The following is a 17,195-nucleotide window of genomic DNA, read 5'->3' as shown; positions in this document are numbered from 1 at the left end:
CCTAAGCTGATAAAAGCCTACCAGACATCAGAGAGGCTGATAAGTGGCACACTACAGATGTACTTTCAAGTTCCCCCTTGAATTAAAAAATGCAAATGATTCTATAGAGAGAGGGAGTTTTTAACATATATTTATATATTTCAGCCTTGCCACATTCTCTGAGTTCCGCTGTTGAATTATTTTCTGGGAGAAGGGGGGTGGCAAGATGATGCACCTATTAGTGGAAATAATCAAATAAAAGCTTGGCATGAAACAAGAGTCCACCCTCTCAGGATCTCAGGCTGGCAGGAAGGTCACACTTCGGTCTCCTCCCTTACGACTTGAAAGGGACACCTCCCATTTAATGGGGCAAGCCATGTCCTTGCACTCTTTTGCTGGCAGCGTATCAACATCTGTAAGACCGCACTGCTCAGCAGTAGCCTAACCAAACTATAAGAATCCATGCTGCTAGATCACCCTGGATGACAAGATGGCTGGGACACTCAACAAGTTACCAGGCTGAAAGCTTTCAAGAGCCATCATGGCTGTTTCCAAGCTATTCTTCCAAGGTACAAGACTGTCTCCTTTTCCATGAAGTTTTCTTAGAAGCAGAGCAGCAACATACCATTGCCATAATGATGCAAAGGACCATTGGCCAGAGATCAGGACTTGGTAGCTGTTTATTACTGATGCTTCACTTCCTACACTATAACCAGAATCAGTTTTGGCTGGAGATGGTGCAGCTAAGGGCTAATCATGTTCCTACTGAAGTTAATGGAAGTTAATTTTCCTACCATTTTCACCTGTGTTGGATAACTTAAGGACATTCAGCTATCAGTGCAATCAGAGATGGAGTTATACTAAGGTGGAAAAAGTGGGATGTACAGCCACTGCGAAAGAAAAATGAATGCAGGAGCAAAGACCATCACAATCCATCCTGCTTAAGATAATTTGAGAGACCTATCTTTAAATAACACATCTTTGGAAGAGATATGCATATTTACTGCCTCCCTTTTCTCCCTGCAAACTCCCCATGCTGCTCTAGTAAGAGTCCCTGGTAAAACAAACTAAACATACAAAGCTTTTCAAAGAAGGCATCAATGCCCTAAAATAAATAATCCTTTAAACCCTTGTGCATTGCAGCACTTGCTGGGCCTTAGGCAGGGGGAAAACAAGACGAACTGCAGCTGTGAAATATGAAGTAAGACAGGAATGAGAAAACATTCCTTTCTCCTGAGGAAGCTTATGCAGAGCTGCAAGCATTTTGATCTAACAGTTTAAATTGGGCCTTGCAAATCAGTTGCCTCGTACACACACAGAGCTGAGAAAGAGTTCTTGCTGAGCGCATGTAGTATGGGCCTGTGAGCGGAAGGTGTCCCAGCAGCACCACGAGATGAACAGAACCATCGGGAGGAAAAGAGCCGTCTTGCTCTTCCCATCTCCTTTGCTGTTACTATTTTATTCAGCTTTCTTCCCCACCTGTATTCTGCTAGAACATCTTCCCTTTCTGCTTAGAAAAGAACCATGACTGTGCACAAATGGAAGGATGTAAATCATGCCACAAGATGTTTTTTTAAGGTTTAAAGATGTTTTAATCTGCAGGTAGAAAGCGAGTACTCACAAGAATTCTGGGAAAGGAGAAGCTGGTGACTGGGAAGAGCATACTGTAGCTCTTGTTTTCCAGCCAACAGTCATCCCAGCATGGACAGGTATGCCCAGCTCAGGTACTCTATTAGAAGCACTTGTGCTCAGCCTCCTCCTGGTTTTGCAAGGTAGGGGGGGAGGTACTCTCACTGCTATTATAATTAATAGCTTCCAGAGCCCATCCACCATATCTAACTGTATGTTAAGCCTGAAAACGGGTGCAAGAACAAGTTCTAGCTTCCTAGTGCCAGTCCCTGGTTAACCATGAGGCTTTGATTCCCAGCTGGATCATCGCACCAAGCAGCAGCAAATGTCACCATGTTTAGGGAGAAGGAGAGAAGGTCTGTTTTTCAAAATACTTGTGTAACACTGGCATCTCAGCATCTTAAAATACCTACCTGGGAACCAAGTACCTGGCTCAGTTTAGATCAAGTTAGAAACGCAAAGATAATCAAGACCAAAGCTGAGCCACTGTCAGCATCCAGTGTCTCGGAGCCATCCTTGTCCTCTGGCCTCCCCAACTGTCCTTCCAAGGAGAACAGAAGACATCCAGTAGCTGCTGACAAGGGAACAAATGAAATATGCTGTGGCAGTAAGTTAAGTTAACTCAGCTTGAAGGAAACAATATTAGGCGTTCCAAAAGCAAATAATTACACTATCCCTAACTAAAGCTGTCACTCTAGAAAGTCTTGCACAGAAGAACCAAGACTTGCCCATTGCAGTCCTGCCATCTCTGAATATATCTCTCTTCACAATTTCTTTTTAACTTCTTTGGACACAAACTTTCCCTTGCTGTTGTTTGTGTACAACAAAGTGTGGCCTTCTTGAAGATGGAGACTGCCAGGCTGTGATAAAGGCTTGAAAGGTTGTCTAGCACCCCTGCAGTCTCTCCAAGAGCTTCCGCATCCTTTGCAGAAATGCTATTTCACAACTTTTCAAAGCACCTCGATAGATTTTGATAGATATCCCTACGCCTCATGTACGCACCAGCGTGCTAACAGGACTATTTTTCCTATCCAGCCAACAATGAAAAACAATGAACACAGCACTGACATGCGCAGCCACCAACTCTTAATTTCTAAAAATAGTCACTTCTGGCCGTTTCTGATTTCCTGCACTCATCAGAACCTAGTTGTTACTGTCAATTGTCTTCCAATGGAGTGGCACATATTACTTCAAGGGAAGAAACTAAAAACATATTTCAAAAGCGTTCAGTCAAGCCTGTCAGTATAATATCTGGCAAGAGAAGAACAAATTAGGAACACCAGAACTTAACTTGAATGGTTTACTATTTCACACCATGTACTGTTATAATTACCTGTATGTACAGGCATCAGCAAGGTGCAGGCAGAGCAGAATTTTTTGGTCAAGTGCTGAAGGAGATCTGCATCCCAGATGATAATAAGCATTTAAGTACTCTCTGCTGTGCGTTTATATAAACAACCCCTGCAGATATTCTTCAGTCCCAGCTGTGTGTGAGCTGAAGGTAATGCATACAAGATCTGATAAGAAGACAATTATTTTGCTTCGTGGCAGTTTTTGAGGTTTCAGTATTTCAATGCCTTCTACAATGAGTTGAAAACAAACCTATTCCAGGGTTTGAATGTAGCAGAATCATTCTGAAGCATTGTCCACATTTAAATGGGAGTCTTTCCAATCAGGACATGCAAACCCAGTGATTATTGGGATTGACTGAGCTGAGATGTGACAGATTCAAATACTAGTCCCTGATGTGAGATGAGATTGCCCTGACGGATGAGGGACCTTGAACCTCTAATACCTGGTTCAGTGCTTGCACTAGCTCTGCATATGCACCTATAGGGCCACATTCATAAGCAGGTGCACCTACATACTGAACAACTTTAATTTGGGCAGCTGACAATACAACAGTGTGGCAGCCCCTGCTGACAGCCTGACAATGTATCTCCTGTCAGTGAGTGCCCTACTTTACCAGAAGTTGATCATTCTCAATCGCTGAGAAATTTAAGAGTAATCAGCAATCTGTAAGCGTGTCTTCTGTACTCAGATCTCAGTACAAGTTCAGCACCTCAGTTGAGTCAAAGGCGACATTCTTGTCAGCTTCCCCCTCGTTATTTTGTAGAATGCCACATCTCCCCTTTCTTCACCTCTGTTTTACACCAGCATTCCATTAAGACAGCATTTCTTAAATGAGGATTCTTTTCCATGTGCCAAATGCAGGAGTGACACGTAAGTAATCCCAGAAAGTGAGGGAGATGGATCCAAGGGTGAATATTACCTAGAGTGATTTCTAGAACAATCTTTCATATCCCACTCTTCTACTTAGTCCTCCAGATACAAATATTGTCTCCTCGTTGCTTGTCTCAGGGACTTCCTTCTAGTTTTTACAGCAAGGAGACCAAAGCAATAACTACTTTTTTTAAGATTTTTGAAACAGTTTCATCCAGAACATTAAGGAGTGCATACACACGCTGTTAAAATATTATTCTTTTTTAAAATGTGTATGTAATATTAAATCTACCTCTGCTGAATTTCACTTGACCTTGGCACAACTTACACAAATGCTGAGACCAAAGAGAAGCCTTCTCCTTATCGTCTTCATTTACGGTCCAGCTTTGTATTTCCAATGCTTCCAGAATAAGCAAAGGATGGTACTGAAGAACACCTCTGTTTGCTCCGTTGTACTCTCAAGTGCTTGAGACAGGGATGGGAAAGAACTAGCATTGTGCAACAATCCCCTTCCACAGTGTAATTAACTCTCATTTTCCCTGGCCCTGGAGTGCTTGTCTCCTTCACCCATAACTGAAAGAAACAACTGAAAGCTCTGGAGGCAAGGGAGGGGACAAAAGCAGCTACTGAAAGTTGTTCTCCCTGTTGGCTGTATGTTGCTTACTTAGGTAACTGGAGATGATTTGTTCATTGGCTGATTTTTTTCCATCACAGAGGTCACTGTAAATAAATTCTGCACACACATCATGTTGAAATGGAGAGATCAGGAGAGTCAGACTCACAAACCCAAAATTACACTCTCACTGGATCAGCCAACAGCCTTGGGCAACCTGTTCCTTTCCCATTCCGCCATAACATGCTCTTTCACCAGGACACCACAAAAAGCTTGACATCAGCTGAGACCACTGCCTGTCACATTGCTTTACCGTCACCTCACTCTTTCCCCACACTCCTAACATCTTCAGTTCCCCCTATACTCCCACTGTGAGCAGTTTGGGGCTGAATCTGACACGGCCTTAACGCTCCCAGTGCTGATTCAGGCCTGAGGACCCAAGGCACAGTATTAGCCATGCCTCACTTTACTCACCTGTAAAATGGAAGCCAAGATGCTATTTTCTACAGAAGGCTGGAGACTGGGTGTCAGCTCAGGAGCTGTCCCATACCGCTGATAAGGATGAAGTAGGAGATAGGCAGTTTCTGAGCTTCATGTGCTCTGCCTGTTTCGAGACCACAGACCCAAGGCAGCAGGTCAGACGGACCGAGCTTGCTGGCTAGCAGTTGAACCATCCTGACTTGTATCTCACGGGTACTTGATAAGGAGCAATCTAAGTACCCAGATACTTGAACAGAAGGAGGAATTGCTTTCTAATTAGAGCCATGGACACCGAAATAACTATATAGCTAATAAGCACAAACAGAATCATCATTAGAGGAGACTTTATTAAGATACTTACAACTGAGATTGTAGCCATTTGTTCTGCCAATAAGCTTAGGCAAAACTCATGCCTGGTGTCCTTTAAGCCTCAACTGGCTTAATTAGACTAGTTGAGGATATTTGATAGCCCATCCCTTTAGCCCCTCTAAAAATAATCACATCGTATATCCTATTTATTAATTTTGATTTATATCAAGACACTCCTCTGTCTCTCTAGGGGGCATTTACAAAAGTTAAAACACAGAGCCAGCCAAAAACTCCATCTTGTATATAATGAAACGACCTTCCAAGGATGTAAAATCCATCACCCTGAAAAGCCAAAGAGGCCTTTGTTGGATTTGCTGAAGGTAACTACAGCTGGGAAGACGGCATCTTTGCCTAAGAGGTTGGACAAAGTGGTAGCTATCATGTTTGAGTGTATTATTAAAAGTGACAATTATCTCTGTATGCTTACAGTTGGAACTTCTGATTTCATAGACTATATAACAAATGCACTGCTGCTGTTCTGGATGGCCTAGCATTAATAAAGCAAACCAATTTTGAATGCCCAAGGCCGGGACCTCAGGGACAGCAGATGGTGCCCAGGATACCCATTCTCACATTAGCATAAGAATAGTATGGAGTGGGTCACAGATTGCCTTTAAGCAAGCTTTCAGTTGTCCACAAAATCTCTGCCTCCTACCAAATGAGACAACAGCATTTTTTTGGTTTTCTAATTTAGGTAATCAGTGCTTCATTACATAAAACGTATTTCTCAAGCAATTCAACCAATAAAAAAATCCATCTCCATTGTAACAACTTGCACTCCATAAGCACCTTATTCAAACTTCAGACACACAACAAAAGGAAATGAACAGTCCTTGTTCATATGCATTAAAACACTTCTGGACAAATGGCTTAGAGCTCTTAAAATTAGACTTTTTTTTTCTTAAATTGCTTCTAATTTTGTGTGCAATCAATTGCAGCTGTAATTGCTTGTAAGCACAAATGGTATATCCATTGATATCCAACTTCACTCTCTCATTGGGAACCAGAACAAACTCCAAATAGAAAATTGGAAGCTGTGCCTCAAATTCTTTAAAAATAGCTTTTTTTTAAAAAAAGCACATGCTTACTCGGATTCAAAAATAAGACTGTCCTGATCTCAAAAGAGGCAAAACTTCACCCTAGTCCTAATTTCAGTCTCAGAGTTAAGTAAAAAGCAGCCAAGGCCTGGACTCTCCAGAGGGAAGTTCAGATCGAGACTTAGGATATCCTATGCAATCTCTCATGAGATATTCTGCCCTTTCTAGTAAACACAGGTAAGTTCCACTTTAAATAAAGTGTTTCACAGAATGTGTGTTTGGTATCTTAACATTAATAATGAGCAGAGCTTTGTGTGTTTAGATGTCTGTCTTCTTGGCTGAGTTAATTCAGATTTCTGAATTAATTAATTAATAATTAATTTCTGATTTCTGAAAATATGACTTTGCAGCCCTTCTGTAGTTCACACTTCATGCCCCTTGGACAGGGATGCTAAGCTGAGTTTGTTTCCTGGATGGTTATTAACCATCAAGAGAATGTTTCAACTCCACTCATCACACACATCAGTCAAATCAAATCTGGAAAAACCTACAAGAAGAAGTCAGTTTATCAAAAAACAGGAAGCACATTAATTGAGACATTGCCTACTACCTCACAAGCTCTCTGCAAGAAAGGCACAGAAGGGCAGGGTTCATCTTCTATTTTTTTCTCCATCCAAGAAGCAGGAAGGAAAAAAGGGGGGGTTATTTCCACTCCCAAACCCAAGGGATTAAAAAGAGGAGATAAAGAGGAGATAAACCAATCCACACACATATCGAGTGCCCATGTAGCTCTTCCTTATCACTGCACTTATTCTAGAAAATTGCAGTCATGGCTTCACCTGCTTGGATCCCCCTTGAGATCCCCATGATGGGAGCTTCTGAAGCGAAGACTGGTATTAAAAATCTGCAGGGTTTCAAATAGAAGGTTAACCTCATTCCAAGTCAAAAGTGCAAAAGTCTAGGGATGACAGTGTCATGGATTCACTAGAATGGATCTCGGCAGGCTAAACAAGCCCTTAGTTTCCTAAAGTGTTCTCTGACACAAGCCTGACAAAGAACTAGCAAAGGCAAGTCACTCCACACCACAGGCACACCCCAGATTCCAGACATGGGTGATGGTGAGGCAGCTGAGAATTACAGATTTACACACAACACAAACTGGCACAAGGAACAGACAAAAATCTTTTGTTGATGTTGCTGTTCTTGTTTCTCATGTAACACAGTTTTCATTCCCTAAAGCCAATGTACTAATTGCCAACTGAAAATAAGTCATCTCATCATCTTACTTGAATAAATACCAATGGTTCTTGAGCTTGACTGGAAAATTCAAGAAGCCGTATCTGGGCAGTGAAAGCAAATAACTATTTCTGTATCTTGCTCAGCACATTTCCTTCTAAATGAACTGCTTGAAAATTATGAGTTCTCTAGAAACGTTTTGGAATTGGAGAAAGCTTTTGAATAAACTGGAGGATGTTTTGGGTCACCAGATCACTGGACTCCACTGAATTGTGAGCGTCCTTTCTTGGATGAGGAGTTCAGAAGGCGGCTGAGGATTTTGTGATTGACAGACGAAATACCAAAAAACACCAGGGACAGGGACTTAAAGCTGGTTCTCTATGTAATCTCAAGCAGAGTTGCTTAGGGCTTATTTTTCAGAATTTTTGAGCTTCAAGAATTTCAATTTTCACTCAACTTCCTTCCAATCAGATGCTTCTGGGGGATGGAAGCTCTAAAAATTATACCAAATGAGAATTTGCAACTTTGCCACTGGAACATAGCCCACTGAAAAGACCCACTGGTCAATACGCAGCGTTAACAGAGAGAAAAATGTAAGTCTAGCAGCATTTCTTGACACTACCTTTGGGGAAAGAAATTTCCACTGTTGCAGGTGTCTCCTTGTAAGTGGTTCCAGAAGGCGAGCAGATGCAGAGAGGTGATAACACTTGCTGGAGGGGAAGTGTCATCCCCTCCTGTCAGGGCTAAGACTTCACACACTCATCACAGAGTGAGAATGAGAGAAGGAAAGAAGACAAACACAAACATTACAGTAAAACACTATGTAAAGATATTATGCTTCATTTGTGCTGGGTATTTATAGCCATAGAGTTGGGATGATGTCCATAAAAGTAGTACTTTAAAATGATCTCTAATATCTCATTTATTCTTCTCAGATTCTGCTAAGCAGCCAAGTTGGGGTGGTCTACAGAAAAAAAATACACTGTAGCTAAAGCACTGCAGGCAACTGCTGAATGTTCTGTAAAAACATAAACAGTTTCTTGCCTGCAAATCTCCTCTCCCTCAGATTTCTCATCTTTCACTCCTCAGTTCCCAAGACACTAGAATTTCCTCAGTTCTGTGGTTACCTAGAGTTTTCTCATGGAAACAAGCACCAAACACATGATGAAGAAAACAAACAATAGGCAAAAATCCCCTAAAAACAGCCCTCCAGCTTATTATTCCCTTATTCTTCCTGTGCAGGCTCAGAGCCAAAGATACTCCAGCCACAGCTGAGGAGATCAGTGGTAAATGTCGTTAGCTGTTAGCAGAGGAAAAATCTTAAACAGTTCTTAAAGGTACAATTTTTCTCCCGATAAAAATTAAAGAGGTACAAAAACAAGCGACCTCTTTATCTCCCCCCTTCAGTAATTAATAATATAAGCAATAACCTGAAAATGAAAATGGACAGTTTCTTTGACCCTATGGGAAAACCCTAGAATACAGGCATAAGGCTTCTGTCCCATTTGTCACACGGTTGCCATGACTTGCAGGTGGTATGGCAGAAATGAAATCCCACACTGTGACGAAACCTCATGTCATCTGTCGTGGGCATGTGCTCTCCCAGTGCACTCTGTGGTGGACAACTGACTGGGCAGGCACTTGCCTGAATTGCCTTTCTGAATATGAAAGAGGAGGATATTCCATTTCAGTCCTTGCAACTACTAAGCAGTTGCAGTGAAATGGTAGTTAAAGACGTGTCAGGCCAAAAAGTGCTGCATTTACAGAGCTTTTATATTATTTGCCTCTAGCTGTCTTTGCAAAGAGTGGGGATGATACTTAGCATCCTTTTTACAAAGATCTCAAAGAGATAAATAAAAATAATTTTCCGTCTGGAACAGGCAAAGTGCAGGGAGGTTAACTGAACAAGCCATCCTCTCACAGTGAGGCAATAGGAAAGTCAGGGACAGAATCCACATCAGCTGATTATAGTCCTGTGATCTCAGCACTAAATGGATATCTTCCTGTATTTACAATCCTCTTTCTCAGAGAAGTTTGTCCTGCCAATGCATACTCGGAAGAGTGACCAGACTGGCCTGGGAGCCCCTGCTGCAGGAGCTTGTGCGGGTGTGCAGAGAAGGTTGTTTCAGCAGGAGCCTTTCCAGGGCTTCTTCCAGAGGTCAGCGATCTTACTGCCTTGTCTGGTTTTGGGCTCTTCCCCACTTTTAATTTAACCTGAAGGATTTGATTCACTGTTTCTCAGCAATAAACTGTTTCCTTAAAAGGGCTAATCAAACTTTGATGAGGCCCTTGTGCAATGGAAAGATTGATGAGATACATTAAAGGTTAGGTGCGGAGCAAAACTGAAGATAAGGGCAAAAACTCCTATTGAGTTCAATGGAATTATGATTGGGTTTTCTATGCGTATCTTTTCCCACTGCTCTACCTCATATTTTAATGTATTTGTGTAACTACCTCAGTATCCTGGAATAGGGAAACAGTAACCTCTCCCATACTTTGCTTAGCTAGAGAAGCTTGTTTGCCAATATCACCATGAAAGAAACATTTCTCTGGCTCGCTGCAGTGCAGCCATACATTGGTCCTTCATCGGGCTACAGAACCATAGCTCCCACTATGATGTGGGCAGATTAAAGCAATTAAGACATGTTTTCGGCCTACACCATACATAACTAAAACCTAGAACTCGCCTATCAGGCAGTCATCCAGACCAAGAACCTAACAAGATTCAAAAGGGGATTAGAAACGCATACAAATACAGTCCACCAAAGAATCCTAGGACATCTCCGTGCTAACCCTTCCTGTACCAGTGCTGCTCAGATCTATTTAACCTGGCAGAACAGTTGCAGTGCCCCAGCCTCAGCTCTGCTCGGTCAGCCCTGTGTTGCACATGCCCCCACAGATGGGATGAAAGTGATGGTTTTGATGGTAAGAGCTGGGAGATGGGCATGGAAGAGAGGTTGTCCTGCAGGCATGCAGGAGTATACCACATGTGTGGGAAATGGAAGCTCGCAGCAATGTTTAGCTGATGGTGCAGACCTGAGTCCCCCACTTGAATACTTATGTCCTCAGCACTACTTGCTTTCTTACTCTCAAAAATCTTCAGCAGTGAAAATGCTGCAGCCTCCCTATGTAGACTGTTCTAGGATTTAATATCACTACTGCTGGAAAGAGTTCTTAAATTTGTAATGGTAAACTTCTGAAAAACATATTAACTGTGTGCTGATCTCTGAAGGCAAAAAATGAGCTATAATGTGAGGAAGTGGACTAGCTGGCAAGTTCATATGGTATGGTCTTTACATTGTCCCCTGGACCACCCAGGACAACTCGTATCAGGCTAGAACAGCAGAGTAGGTGACCTTCAGACCAACTCTAATGTGGCAGTTCTTATGCTTCCACAAAAATAAAAAGTTCACACCAATTGCCAGACAGCAGGTCAGTTTTTCCAGCTGATCCTCTGTCTTATTATGTAAGATACACTGTTTGATTATTGCCCTCTGCTAACCTCTGCATAAATTAGCCATTAAGGACTAGAACAGAAATTATTACTGAAGATTCAATCAGTGTTTAACTGATTTTTAATACATCATCATGTGTAGGTCAAAGTGCATTAACCTGCTTGAGCTTATTGGAAAAGATTTCATTAACGAACTCAGTACAACCTAACAACAACATTACAGAAAAGGAGCAGTGGTCCAGGAGATGGGAGGGATGGGGAAAATTAAGTTTAAACTTCTCAACTTCAGCACTCACAAATGGTGTATTTAGGAGGGGACATTACCTATTATTTCACCTACAAGGAGGTTTTATCTTCTACATGGTTTCATCTCTACTCTGCTTTGGCTGACACATGTTCCAAAACTCTTGTTCATGAGGCACTAGTGACATGCAAGGCCAGAGCAGGTGATCCATACCTTTCCCTTTCCTGCAGAAACATATCACTTCTGCAGAGTTTGATGCTCACGGTCACAAGCTGCCTTGCAGAAAATGCTGCCGGTTGATAGTATCCAAGGGTTGAAGTTTGGGAAACTGCTGACCCACTGGTCTGTGACTTTGCTTGGGGCACACTCGGACAGTGCAGTATCAGGGAAGGAAATGTCTTACGCCATACAAATATTACAGGATGGATCCACTCCAAAATCAAATTAAACCTTTAGGGGAAAAACATGCCAACAAATGGCTTTCAAGCACTTGAAACTGCAAGAGGCTCAGAGAAAACCTCACAGGTGGAAGGAGACATGTTAATTCAGCACTTAATCCGGTCCTGTAACACAGTCCACAGTCTGTCACGTAATGCTGGATTCAAAGGCAGGATTTAAGAGACTCTGTGATAGGTTCATTGCAAGGCTATAGCTGTGCCAATCTTAACTTCACATCAGAGCAAACCACATGAAGATATTACTGCACTGCATATGCTCTCGCACTACTACTACCACTGCCTCCAAAACCCTGTCTTAACAAGGTCTAGTCAGAGAAAAAAAGTCAGAACATAGAAAAAACTGTAAGGCTGCCTGCAACCAGCAGCATCTATAAAAAGGCCCCTTTCACATCTCTTCTAGCCTCACTCTCTCTATATATCTATTTATGTATGTATAGATCTGTATCTAACAAGAAGGTATAGAAAAGACGGAGCCAGACTCTTGAAAGAGGTGTACAGGGAAAGGTAACAGACACAGACTGAAACATGAGGAATTCTGATTAGATATGAGGTTTCTCATGAGGATGGTCAAACACTGAAAGGTATGAGAGAGGCTGTAGGATCTCCATTTTTGGAGATATTGTTAATTTAACTGAAACAATTCCTGAGTAACCTGCTATAAATTGGTCCTGCTTTGAGCAGCAGGTTGGACTAGATAACCTCCACAGGTCACTCCCATCCGAAATTATTCTATGCTTTTTCTGGGGTATATTTGGAACGATGCCATAGGGCCTTAGTAAATATTAATATATGTTTATAATACTTAAGCTGACCCTCTGCACTGATCAAGAATGGAGGCAGATTGTCAGTGCTCAGCTAAGATGAATAATAGCACTACCCACAAAATACCCACAACGGTCAGCATCTGCACTGGAGAGCTTTACACTCAGAAACCTTCTCCAGTGCACTCTATGAACACTTCATCCACCATGGTCTCGATGTGTTCAGGGAGATACTACACATATCCTGCTGTGTCCAACAGACCAGGACCCTGTGACTACGGACAACTGGTTCCATAGTGAAACCTTCTAGAACGGGATGCAGTGGAAGAAAGATTACTGGGGAGAAAAATCAAAAGAAAAAATCCTACAGGATCTCAAAATGCACCTCATTCTATCTGAAGGGCTAAGGCTTCAACTAGGACAACAATTTTAAAGCACTCGCTTAAGCTTAAGGAGCACTGTGAGAGACTGGGAGTACTTATATATACTGGAATAGTTATGATCTGATGATTTAAAGTGATATCTATTGATGCCCAAAGGTATTTTTGGGCCCATACTTTCTTCACTGACTGTCTGTTTTCATGAAGTTGTTTTGCCAACTAGTGACAATCTGTTTAGAAATATCAGGGAACATGAAATCTGGAGGTGTATCACTGTGTGAGCGTCCACTCCAAAACCTCCATGAAAATAACCTTCAGGAATGGCAATCGGCCAGAGATGCAGTTTGAAGCCAGCTAAGATACGAATAAATATTCATGGCAGCTAAGTATTTTGGATTTAATGCCGTTCTGCTAAATGCAGATAAATATTCAGATTTCCTTGGCTTCTGTAGACTAAAGCCAGTTTAAAAGAGAAATCCATACAATACCATTCAAATAACATTGCCACTGCTGGTAGGGGTTTTGGGGGAGGTGGAACAGGGGTGTTATCCTCATTTTTAAAGACCAAGATGAAATCTCTGTAATTCAAACGTCTACATCAGAAAGCAGATGCAGAAAGATTCACACTTCCCAATGGACTCTTGATCACTGCTGCCTCATGGCAGAGGGACAGGTCTACCTGTACCATACTGTTTGGCACTATGCTGTACTTTTACCTACAGGACTGTATTTCATCAGCACGTAAAGCACCTCTCACTTATTTTGACATCTTTGCAATGAACAATACAATCCAAAGTTAAGATTTTACTACTGTTACTCCTACCCACTGTGTAGCCTTCTCTGTGTTAAGGCAAATGTTTATGTGGTATGAACCCCAAGCTCACAGCTGAGTGTAACTGACTTTAAAGTGATGATTACGTTCACAAGACTCAGTTTACACAAAAGATACATAGTTGAGTTAGACTTAACCATGCTATCACAGCTGTTAACCATGTTACCACAGCTGTTAACCACGTTACAGCAGCAGATCTACACAACCACCTAAGCAGGTTAAAGCAGGGCTTTCCTCTCCAGCCAACCAAGAAGCTATAGTTACGTCGCGTCTCCACCACAAATTCTAGTCACACCACAGGCAGAAGGGACCTCAGAAAAAGTTATTCAAAGGGAAGCAGAATGAAAGAAAATTATTCCCCTTTCTCTGCACATTCACAAGCAAAAGGATAACTGTGCTCTATAGCCCATTATTAAAACTGTTTGCAGCTAACCACACCATCAGACTCTCGCACACCAGCGGGATGTTACAGCTGAGGCTGTTAACTGTGGGACCACTGATAAGTCACTTCACTCTCTCAGATACAAGTCAGGAGCCTAATGCACACGCTCCAGAATGCAAACTTTTAAATTGTTTTCAACACACCTTCAGACTTCATGGAAGGAAATGAGCAAGATGACGGATGGAATAGTTGTTTTTTCTTTTTTCACAAAACAGCTCTCGGTCTGCATTATCTCACTGCTTCTTATTTCTTCTGTGCCATACTTTCATTTCTGTAAGTCTATGTAGACAGAACAACTTGCACTTCCTTTTCCCTCTTGTGACCGTAGTTTCTGTAAAATGTTAAGAAAGGAGTGCAAGTAGCTCCTAAACAACTCTAGCTATCACACTTGTAGCTGGCCAAAAAGGGGCAAGAGGAGAGGAATGGGATGAGGATGTGCAGCCACATGGCAGTGATAGGCCAAGGTCTTTTCCACAATCTTTCAGTGCCCTTAAGCAAATCCCTTCCCTTATACATTGCTATACATCTAAGTAATATTAAATCCAGCAGGCTTCTGGCAAGACTTCCAAAGTACAAGGCTCAGCTACCAGTATACAGGTTTGAGGCATCAAAGCACTCTGGAATTCAAGGTGTTCAGCTCTTTTAGACATCAAACATAAATTTAAAAAGGCAAATGAAGATAAATATAAACAGAATCAACACATTTATGATCCCTAGTTAAGAAGCTACCTTCAACATAAGAGCTATTGGAATAGCCCTACCCATTCAGCGCGTCAGCCTCTCTATCTTTTAAAACATATACCAGAAATCACAGTAGTCCACACATTCATTCTCTCAGTTAAGATATACTTATCCTAAGCTGAGTGTTTGTATCATCCTGACAATTCTCACTCAAATGAGAATTACTTGAAGACATACAGACCACAAGTTTCACCTTTGTGAAGAAAACTCTTTAAAAGTAGGGGTACAATAGTTTGTTAGAGCAGTTACTTCTTAAAAAAAGGCGAAAAAGATGGTATGCGTTCCAGCAGCCCGTAAGTCATCCCCACCGAAATCTCTCTCAGTGTTAGTGACTTTGCTGCAACAAAGTTTTTACGCGATCTCAGTGCTCACTACCTCTGTTGGACAAAGCGTGCCCAGAGTTTGCCAAAAGAGAAAAGCTAAATGCTACACTGAGTGACAGTAACAAGGGCAAAGGGGAGCTTTGCACCTGATGCGAGGGGATGGGGACTAATTTAACCTTCCATCTTGTTTCAGCAGAAGTTCACAGTGCTCATCTCCATTTCTAATATTCTGTTCACCATTACCAATCTCTTAAATTGCTCAGCCAGCTTGATGGTGTTCCCTTAAACTAGGGCATCAGACCTAACGCAGGAATGGTTAGACAGGCAGATGGATTACGTCACTGGCGACGCAAGGAGTTTTAGGCTGCGATTGGCTTCAAAGGGAGCCCATTCCAATTATTCTCTTCCTGTGAGTCTGGAAGTGACTCATGCAAAGACAGTCAAGACCATCCCACTGAGCCTTCAGATTAAAAATAACGACAAGGCAAAAGTTGGGAAATGTTTAATCTGTGAAGAGCAACTGATTTTAAGACATTGGAAGGGGAAATCGCTTAAGACGCATCTGGGATGGGAATGAACTCAGCTTGGCCCAGAGGGCAAGCAGCCCGACTCCCTGGCGGCTCACCATGAGGAGCCTGCAGACCCCTTGGCCTCGCACCCTCCCTCCCCGCAGCCTGCCGCGCTCCCCGGGCCTTCCAGCCAGAGACAGCCAGCGGCGTGCCACCCCGGTCCTCCCCACAGCAGCCAGGCCCAACCAGCAGCACCAGGCACCCGCAGGAACCTTTTTCCATATAGACAACACTCCCTGGAGCCTCACGCTAACCAGATCCCCCAGAACAGGAAAAGAGGGTTTGGGGTGGCTCGAAGGCACAGATTTGGAAACTATCAAGGAGACCTGGGGATCTGCCAAACAGCACAAGGGCTCTCCCCAGTCCCTCCCAACCTGCAGCCCCACACGGACCCCCTGGCTGGGCTTTGTCACCGCAGCTGGCCGGCTGTAGGCTGGGGAAGCGGGTTGCAAGGAGCCTGCCTTTCCCCTTCCACCCAGGCCAGAGCTGTGCCTGGGCACGCAAGGTAAAAAAGCAAAGGACAGACCTTCTCTCTGGCCTCTTCCGCGCTGGGGAGGGCGCGCTCGTCCTCCCGGCTGCGGCCGCGGCTGCCGGCGGGATGCTGGCGGGCCGGTCGCAGCGCCTTACCAGCTCCACATTGATCTGCCTGCCGGGAGCCTCCTTTAGTTTTTCTCCCTCTCCTCCCTCCACCCCCTCTTTTCAGGGGGGACAAAAAAGGTGGGGGGGGACACCTTTCTATTATTATTATTCTAATATATTCTGGGGGCTTGTGGTTCCTGCAACCAGGCGGAAGTGAAACCCGTTTTCGCCCCCCTCCTCCTTCCGCGATGCTCTGGGGCTGGATACAGCCTGGCGGCGGCCGGCTGCCCTGGGGGCCCGCGGGGTCGTACGCGGCCCCCCCACACCCCCGCAGCCCGGCCGCTGCCGGGTCCCGGCTGCCCGCAGCCCCCGGGCGGTAAGCGGCATCCCGGGCTGCCCCGCTCCCGGTGCCTCGGTCCCCAGGCGGGATGGGGAGGCGGTGCCGTTCCCGAAAGGCTGAGGTTGCTTTGGAAGGGGAAAAAAAAAAAAAAAAAAGGGGGGGGGGGCGAAAATCCTTTTCTTCACCCCACCGAAGGGGAAACCTGCCCGCGCTCGGCTGATGGAGCCCGGTGCCGGGGGGGTGCCCGGTGCGCTGGGTGGCCCCGCGGGGCGGGGGAGGGCTGTCCGCAGGGACGGGTTGGCAGAGCGGGCAGTGGTTGCTTCAATGGCCGGCAGTTGCGGCTGGCAGCGCAAGAGGAAAAGCTATAAAATGCAGTGAAATACAAGAGTATGTACTAGCTCCTTAGTGACATCCTGTGGTACGGGGGCACTATTGCTAATGGCCGGCTGAGCGCTGATGGTCACCGAGGACCCGACCAGCACCGGTGCAAAGTAACGCGTTGTCCG

The 17,195-nt window shown here is 43.8% G+C and overlaps 1 protein-coding gene across 3 annotated transcripts in view; it reads right to left on the bottom strand.

Moving 5' to 3' along the window:
• PAK3 (p21 (RAC1) activated kinase 3) overlaps positions 1–16,464 on the bottom strand; it is a 146,820-nt gene extending 130,356 nt beyond the window's left edge. For 2 of the 3 annotated variants that reach the window (XM_029996393.2, XM_029996394.2), the window contains exon 1: positions 16,297–16,464. The gene's annotated coding sequence lies outside the window, so the exon portion shown is untranslated. The remainder of the gene's footprint in view (positions 1–16,296) is intronic. The other variant, XM_041118916.1, reaches the window with a different exon arrangement.
• Positions 16,465–17,195: the final 731 nt, after the last annotated feature.

This window comes from Aquila chrysaetos, chromosome 21 (assembly GCF_900496995.4).
Source record: "Aquila chrysaetos chrysaetos chromosome 21, bAquChr1.4, whole genome shotgun sequence".
NCBI lineage: Eukaryota > Metazoa > Chordata > Aves > Accipitriformes > Accipitridae > Aquila > Aquila chrysaetos.
This window is presented reverse-complemented; position numbering and strand designations above follow the sequence as displayed.